Source organism: Bison bison, unplaced genomic scaffold, assembly GCF_000754665.1.
Source record: "Bison bison bison isolate TAMUID 2011002044 unplaced genomic scaffold, Bison_UMD1.0 scf7180017864503, whole genome shotgun sequence".
NCBI classification, from domain to species: domain Eukaryota; kingdom Metazoa; phylum Chordata; class Mammalia; order Artiodactyla; family Bovidae; genus Bison; species Bison bison.
In genome coordinates this window covers 4,049,464-4,058,747 of record NW_011495061.1, presented here as the reverse complement: position 1 = coordinate 4,058,747, position 9,284 = coordinate 4,049,464, and the positions used below count along the sequence as shown (strand labels likewise).

Genomic DNA, 9,284 nt, shown 5'->3' with positions numbered 1-9,284 from the left:
TTTTTTTTTTTACCATACATAAGGGAAGTCATATGATATATGTTCTTCTTTGCCTGACTTACTTCACTCAGTATTGACAATCTCTAGGTCCAGCATTATTTTATTCTTTTTTATGGCCAAGTAATATTCCATTGTATATATGTACCACATCTTCTTTACCCATTCATCTGTTGATGGACGTTCAGGCTGCTTCCATGTCTTTGCTATTGTGAATGGTGCTACTATGAACACAGGAGTGCATGTATATATTTGAATTAGAGATCTGTCCGGATAAATGCCCAGAAGTGGGATTGCTGGACCATATGTTAGTTCTTTTTTTAGTTTTCTTGAGGAGACTCCATATGGTTTTTTTACAATGGCTACATCAACTTACACTCCCACCAACAGTGAAAGACGATTACTTTCTCTCCACATCCTCTCCAGCATCTGTTATTTGTAGACTTTTTAATGATGGCCCTTCTGACTGTTAGGAGGTGGTTGCTGCTGCTGCTAAGTCACTTCAGTCATGTCCGACTCTGTGCGACCCCATAGACAGCAGCCCACCAGGTTCTGCCATCCTTGGGATTCTCCAGGCAAGAACACTGGACTGGGTTGCCATTTCCTTCTCCAATGCATGAAAGTGAAAAGTGAAAGTGAAGTCGCTCAGTCGTATCCGACTCTTGGCGACCCCATGGAGTGCAGCCTACCAGGCTCCTCCGTCCATGGGATTTTCCAGGCATCAGTACTGGAGTGGGTTGCCATTGTGCTACCTCATTGTAATTTTGATTTGCATTTTTTAATGATTAACAATGTTAAGCATCTTTTCATGTGCCTATTGGCCTTTGGAGAAATGTCTATTTAGTTCTTCTGTCCACTTTTTGATTGGATTGTTTGGTTTTTTGTTGTTGAGTTACATAAGCTGTATATTTGGAAATTAAGACTTTGTTGGTCACATTGTTTGCTGATATTCTCTCCATTCTATACACTGTCTTTCCTTTTTTTTTTTTTTTTTGTCTGTGGTTTCCTTTGCTGTGCAAAAGCTTATAATTTTGATTAGGTCACATCTGTTTATTTGTGTTTTTATTTCTACTGCCTTGGTTAACTGACCTAAGAAAACTTTTATGATTTTTGTCAGAGAATGTTTTGTGTATGATCTCTTCTAGGTATTTTATGGTGTCAGGTCTTATATTTATGTCTTTAAGCCATTTTGAATCCAGACAATACTGCAAAGCCACCGTAATCAAAACAGCATGGTATTTACACAAAAACAGACATATGAGTAAATGGAACAGAATAGAGAGCCCAGAAATATTAATAAACCCACACACCTATGCTCAGTTAATCTTTGACAAAGGAAGCAAGAATATACAAGGTGAATATACAACTGTAGCCCACCATGGTCCTCTGTCTATGGGATTTTCCAGGCAAGAGTACTGGAGTGGGTTGTCATTTCCTTCTCCAGAGGATCTTCCCGACCCAGGGATTGAACCCAGGTCTCCCGCATTGTAAGCAAGGCGCTTTACCATCTGAGCCACCAGGGCAGTCACACACCTATGCTCAGTTAATCTTTGACAAAGGAGGCAAGAATATACAAAGTGAAAAAAACACTTTTTAGCAAGTGATGTTTGGAAAATTGAAAGCACGTAAATCAATGAAGTTAGAATACACCCTCTCACCATACACAAAAATATTTCCTTTATTTTTTAAATTGAAGTATAGTTTATTTATAATGTTTCAAATATATAGCAAAATGATTCAGTTATGCATATTTATATATGTTCTTTTTCAGATTTTTTTCCATTATAGGTTATTATAATTGAATATAGTTCCCTGTGCTAATAGTAGTTCCTTGTTTATATATGCTAGCGTGTATCTGTTCATTCCAAATTCCCAGTTTATCCCTCTCCCCTTTCCCTTTGGTAACCATGTTTGTCTTCTATGTCTGTCATCCATATGTTTTTAATGTGTATCAGACAAGTGCCAGGCTCTGTGACAGATTCTGTTGATAGAGATACCATGAGGAAGACACATATCCTGCTTTCAAAGAGCTCACAGTGGGAGATATTACAACATGAGAAGCTGAACAACAGAGATATGTGTAAAATGTGTAGGAGCAAAGAGGAGAGAAGAGCTAACTTTGAGGGGACTGAGGTCTATAGAGAGGACCATAAGGATGTCTTGAGCTGGGCCATTTTGGCTGAAGAGGAGGTCATCAGGAATGAAAGAGGGAAGGCCACTGTGGGCAGAGGAAAGAGCCTGTGCAAAGGCAGGAAATGGCATTGAAGGAACTATCAGAATGTGGTGTGAGGAGTGGAGTAGGAGAAATTAAGAAGACTGGGGAGCAGAGGGTCTGCGTGGGGTGACATACCTTCCCTGTTCTCAAGCTGTGAGGATGGGCTCTTTGACTGGAGCCCCAGACTTAAGAGTAGGAGGAACTCTTGTGAGTCACACTCAGCCCAGCATTCAACTTAATTTAAACTCAGGGCATCTTCCAATACAGACTAAGAGTATTAATGCTGCAGTTACAGAGAGAAAGAAAACTGCAGTTACTTCCATGGACACAGCAATAACAAAAATCAAACATGTAAACCATAGGAGAGCTGCAAACATTCTCAAACTGGAATGTCTGGAGTGCATTTCAAAGATCAAATGTTCATGTGTGAGGTCATCAGAGAAGGTAACACAAGCCAGAGGGTACCCGGAAGAAGGAAAACGAGTCTGTCTCTGGCCTTTGGCTCTGAAGTGTGTGCATGGTGTGGGCATACCCATACCCCTGGGAAAGGATATTATTCTCTGGATAAGGAGGAAAATGTGAATGGATACTTCCCCTATATTGTGATTCAAATACAACAAAAGTTCCCAGATACTCTGGAGCACCCTCCAATTGGCTCTACTTCCCAACCCACCATCCACATTAGGTGCTGGTTCCCAAAAGCCCTTTTGTCAGCTGTGAGACTCATACCTGCAGGGCAGCTTGCCAGTTCCTGAATCTTTTCTTATCAGGAAGGCAAGCCATCAACAGGCTCAGGCCCACCAATGAATGCCATGTGGTCTGGAATTAGTGTGCTGATATTAGCCAGGGCGGCCACATGCCTTCAGTTTTTGATTAACTATAGTGATATGAACTTTACAAACCCTTAAAAGAACCGTCTGAAGCTCTTTACTGAAGGATACAGGGATGTAGAGAGATTAATTTTCCCAAAGTCATGTTATCAGAGCTGGAATTTGATCCCAAGACTTCTAACTAGTTTAAGCTTCACAGTATTTACAATACCCAAGACATAGAAGGAACATAAATGTCCATCAACAGATGAATGGATAAAGAAGATGTGATACACACACAGGAATACAACTTGACCAAAAAAAAAAGATTGAAATAATGCCATTTTCAGCAACATAGAGGACTCAGAGATTATCATACTAAGTGCATGTTCACAAAGATAAATACAAGATATCACTTATATGTAGAATCTAAAATATGACACAAATGAATTGATCTACAAAACAGAAACAGACTCACAGACATAGAAACAAAGGAAAGGGGGTTAGAGAGGGATAAATTAGGAGTTTGGGATTCGCAGATACAAACTACTGTACATAAAATAGAGAAGAATAAGGTCCTACTATATAGCACAGGGAACTATGTTCAATATCCAACAATAAACCATAAGGGAAAAGAATATGAAGAATATATATAAACTGAATCACTTTACTATACACCAAAAAAACACAACATTGTAAATCAACTACACAAATTAAAAATCTTTTAAAATGAAATTAAATAAAAAGTGGAAGCTTTAGCAATTGCATAATTTCTAAGTGCACTGTACAAGTTCAGTCTATACATCTGAGCTTCCGTCTTGGTTTTCTAGACACTCTGAACCTAGCCAGATGGGGCAACTTTAAGAAACCCTAGTCCAAGATAGTAGCATGCAGCAGGTGCTGTATTCCACTTACAGCTTCCCACCTTCTTATTCCATTTCTCTGGATTGCCCTGGCCAGTGGCCTGCATATGTATCTCACTTGTCCCTTCAGTTCTCGATCCCATCCTTCCCCATTATGACCTTAGTTTCATTTCTTCATCTGCAGAGTCCCTTCAGACTGCTTTGGGTAGAGCTCTTCCCAAACATTCAGCCTCTTGGACTACTTTTGCATCTGGTTTGTTGCCTAAGGCATGTATAGAGGGCTGGGCTATGACCTCAGCCCATTTTTTTTTACCAGTCCCCATACCCAGGAATACTACCAGCAGAGGCCATGCTGCCAATGGCCAAATCACAGCACAGCTCCAAGATGACCTCTTTAGCTGGGCTTTGGTCACTTGGTGAATTTTGTTATGTGACTCAAGCTCAGCCCCTGGGAATACTGCGGAGGGCCCTACTGGTCTACCCCTTCTTCAGCTGGGTGAATTTTCTGGGTCCTAATCCTGCCTGATCTCAGCATCCTTGTTTCCCTACTCTGAACAGTGCCACTAAGTCCCCAGAGTGCCAGCCCACAAGATGAAGTCTGCCAGCCCACAAGACGAAGGGATAAAGAAGTTTCAACACATTTGGTGGAGGGGTATGGTCACTTCTACCAGGAATCTTAGCATTTTTTCTTCAAAAAGAGAACAAATGAAAAATAGACAAATACATGAAATAATCATTACAGCTGAATATTTTTAACACAATCTGCTCAGAAACTGACTGATTAAATATAAAATTTTGAGTATGCCATGGGTGGATTGTGCTGTGGCTCAGTTCCTTTTGTCTGTGCTGTGGAAGACTTGAAAAACTCAACCAATGTCAAACAAACAAACAAACAAAAAAAACCCAAAAAGCAAATAATACTTTTCTAAACACTTATAACCTAATAAGTGGTTACTTAGCCAAGATTTCTAATAAATGAGGTATGAGGAAAGATTTTTCTACAGTTTAGAAGAGCACTGACCCAGCAGGGGTGGTGGTGGGATGGGGTGGTGGAGACTGTGGCATCCAGACCAGAGACAGCAGTGATGGTTCGAGCTCTGGTGGCCATGAGGCTGTGTGGCTGGTTTCAGTGCCGGTGTCAGGACCAGGGGGCAGAAGAAAAGCAGCGTCCTTGTTATCAGGCAGTACCAGGTGTTTAGAAGATATTAGGAACTTCAGTAGCATCAACAGGAAGTGGTGGTTACAGTCTTATCTGAACAGAGGGGATTTTAAGCAAATTCAATTGTCCTGAGACATATGGATTTGATTTGAATGAAATTGAATTGAAACCAAAGATGAGAACTGTCCCGATGAAAACTGTAATGTGAAGTGACATTTCGATCACAAAAATGACAGCTGATGTGAGTCAGGCCATTGAGACTGACCCCAAATTAAGAACATGAAAAGATTGAGTGGATCATTAGATAATATCTGCCTGTGAATTGGAAAATGGGTTTTGATTACAGGAAGTATCTAAGGGCTTTGAAATAGGAAGCCTGTTGAAAATTGAAGTGACTCATTACATGATTCAATCTTATTGTACTTAAAACTGTTAAACTTGTACTTTAAAATTTTATTTAAAAAGCATAAAAATCTTGGGATTTTGCTTCTTATTACTTAACACAGATCTGCAAATATATGAAGAAACACCATCCCCTGCCCGCTTAAAATCTGAGTCTTCCCTTTTCAATTTCCCCAAGGAGGGCTGTCTTCACTTTCCTTTGCCTCTTGAAGAATCAGCATGTTAAAGAAAGTGTGACGGTAACTGCATTTCCAGCCAGGTGTGTGTGTATGCGTGTTAGTTGCTCAGTCGTGTCCAACACTTTGCAACTGGAGCCTGCCAGGCTCCTCTGTCCATGGAATCTCCAGGCAAGAATATTGGAGTGGGTTGCTATTTCCTTCTTCAGGGGATCTTCCCAACCCAGGGATCAAACCCAGCCAGGTGACTGGGGCCAAAGACAGAAAACGGAAGCATCCATTTGGGTATTAATTACTATTTATTGAGCACTCAAGCACCCTGCTTTGCCCTAAGAGATTTGCAAACCTTATCTCGTTCAGTCCTTGCCTTGACCCTCTGTGATAGATGTTAAATTGCCTTTTTTTTTTCTTACAAAGGTAACTGAGTCTGAGAAAAGCCAAACAACAACAAAGGTTGTAAATGGCAGAGCCAGGATCTGCCATCATATGTGTATGGATCCAAATGTGTGCTCTTAGGTCCTGTGCCCGGGACAGCAAATTATGACACCTTGAATGCCAACTCCATTATGGTGCCCTTCTAAAAAGGAATCTCTGTTCAGAAAGGAATTCTGAACAGTCCAGAGTTCGTAGAAAGTGTTAAGATCCACTGTCAAGTCAACCTTGAAGGGAAGGCGGTGAATGGTGACATGTGTTACATACAGGCTGTTACTAAGAGGGATTCATCAGAAAAAAGAAGCAAGGGCTATAAGTGTGGCATTGTTCAAAAGATAAGAAGACCGTTGTCATGGCTTTTCAGATGAAGGGGCAAGTTAGGGAACTGCTGCAAGGAAAAACTTATTCCAGTTGATGAAGAGGACTTTTGGGGTTGGTTACTCCAAGTTTACATTCAGTACATTTATTCTTAATTTGTCCCACAAGCATTTACTGAGCACCAGGCACTAGAAACACAAAGATGACCAATACACACCCTTCTCTTGAAGAGCTCACAGTTGTCAGTAGATGACTTGAGAACTAAGGCTGATGAGAAAGAAAAGGGAAAGTAAATGAAGTCTCATCAAGAAGCTCATTTGTAACTGCTAAGTGCTACACGCCTGTGTACGTGTGTGTGCATGCGTGTGCAGTGGTAGCTCCATCTACTCAAATCAGAGAAGGAAGAAAAAAGTTATGATAAAAAAATTGGGTGAGGGTTAATGTTGAAAGGGTCTTAGGATATATGTGACACACTAGATTGAGCAATAAAATTCCACTTCAAAAGTCTGAGGATGAGGATTTCCCTGATGGTCCAGTGGTTAAGAATCCACTTTTCAAGGCAGGCTTCCCTGTGGCTCCAACAGTAAAGAGTCTGCCTGCAATGCCAGAGATCCAGGTTCGATTCCTGGGTTGGGAAGATCCCCTGGAGAAGGGACTGGAAACCCATTCTAGTATTGTTGCCTAGAGAATCCCATGCCCATGTGTTGCAACTACTGCTGTAACTACTGAAGCCTGAGAGCCTAGAGCCTGTGCTCTGCAACGAGACGCGACCACAATGAGAAGCCTGTGCACGCTAAGAAAGACCCAGCACAGCAATAAATAAAGAAAGCCTAAGAAGTCTCTTGCTGGCAATGCAGCTAGGAGAAACCAATCAGGAGAACATACTGCCCTTGTTAATGAACAGCTGTGGTGAAACCTCCCTGGGAGGCAACCATGCCCGTCCCAGGTCCTGGCACAGGTATCCTGTCTTTGTAATTTGGAACTCAGATCTTGGGTAATCTCAGTCACTGTAGAGGACTTGAAGAGATAATTCTATTCCTGTCATTAGGAATAGTAACTTTGTAATGCCAGAAAGATGTAACAAACAAGAATTACAAATGATGAATTGATGCTTTTGTGTAAGTTATATTTATTTGAGTATAATAGCACAATTTTGCTTTGTTTATGCTTTTAAGGTCAATGGTTAATGAAATGGTATAGTAGAAATTTACCAGATTTATGATTTTAGTGCACATATTTAGGAGAACTTAACTTGCTAAATTTATAGTCAATAATATTCCAATGTTTAGGAAAATCCAATATACTAAATTTATGAATTTGATTTTTCAAAGATTTTATTTATTTAATATTGACTTTGCTGCTTCTCTGTTGCTGCACAGGCTCTTCTCTAGTTGCCCGAGGTGGGAGCTCCTTTCTAGATGGGGTAGACTCAGCAGTTGCAGCTTCCAGGCTCTAGGGCAGTGGCTCAATAGTTGAGGTGCATGGGCTTAGTTGCTAAGTGGCATTTGGGATGTTCCTGGATCACGGACTGAACTCATGTCTCCTGTATTGGCAGGTGGATGTTTTACCACTGAGCTGCCAGGGAAGTCCTGAGTTTGATTTTTAAGATGCTGAAATGCTCAAAGTAATTTAAGCTAAATGTATAAGATTTTATTTATTAGCATTATAAGAGTTAATATTCCTTGAGAACAATTTGGTTTAACACCTACTGTGTTAGATATTTGAAATGTTTGACATAACAACTTGTGACCTTAGTTTGAAATGTTTAAGGGAAAATAGTCAATCATTGTTTAAACAGTACTTAAATATTAGAAGAGTAGTTTTTTTTTTTTGCTAGATTTATAAAGTTTTTTTCCCTTTAATTTGAAATATTTAAGAGAATTTGATTAAGTGTGAAATTGGCTTTAGAACTCTAGGGAAATTTAATCTGTCAAATTAATGAGCTAATTGAGAATTAAGCAAAGAACAAGTAAAACTGAGCATTTTAGTTTCACAACTAAATGATTAGATTTATAACCATTATAATAGTTAACACTATGCAGGATTTAGTATGTACTGTTCTAAGCATATTACATGTATTAATCCATTTAACTCCTCACCAGTTCTCTGAGGTGGGTCCTGTTATTATTCTCATTTTATAGATGAGGAAACTGAGGTACATAGATGTCGAATAAGTGCCTTACCAAGTGCTTCCAACTAAACTGCTTCAGTTCAGTTCAGCTGCTCTGTGTGTCTGACTCTTGTGGCCCCATGGACTGCAGCATGCCAGGCTTCCCTGTCATTCACCAACTCATGGACCTTGCTCAAACTCATGTCTATTGAGCCACAGATGTGGTCAGAGCAGGTAATCAGGGTCAGATGAGGTCATGAGGGTGGGGCCCTCATGATGGGATTAGTGCCCTTATAAGATGAGTCACCAGAGAGCCTCTCTCCTGCTCTCTCCCTGCTTCTGTCCACCCACCATGTGAGGACACAGTGAGAAGGCTGTCATCTTCGATCTAGAAAAAGAGCTTTCACCAGACATCTTCGATCTAGAAAAAGAGCTTTCACCAGAATGCAATCATGCTGATCTCTAACTTCTAGCCTCCAGATCCCTGAGAAAATAAGCTTCTGTTGTTTTAGCCTCCCAGTCTGTGGTATTTTGTTATGGCAGTCTGAGTTAAAAAGCCTCTTGATGAAAGTGAAAGAGGAGAGTGAAAAAGTTGGCTTAAAGCTCACCATTCAGAAAATGAAGATCATGGCATCTGGTCCCATCACTTCATGGGAAATAGATGGGGAAACAGTGGAAATGGTGTCAGACTTTATTTTTTTGGGCTCCAAAATCACTGCAGATGGTGACTGCAGCCATGAAATTAAAAGACGCTTACTCCTTGGAAGGAAAGTTATGTCCAACCTAGATAGAATATTCAAAAG

At 40.4% G+C, this 9,284-nt stretch overlaps 1 protein-coding gene across 1 annotated transcript in view; it reads right to left on the bottom strand.

Moving 5' to 3' along the window:
- The window catches only part of SYT9 (synaptotagmin IX), a 144,009-nt gene that overhangs the window by 3,489 nt on the left and 131,236 nt on the right, over positions 1-9,284 (bottom strand). The window lies entirely within an intron of this gene.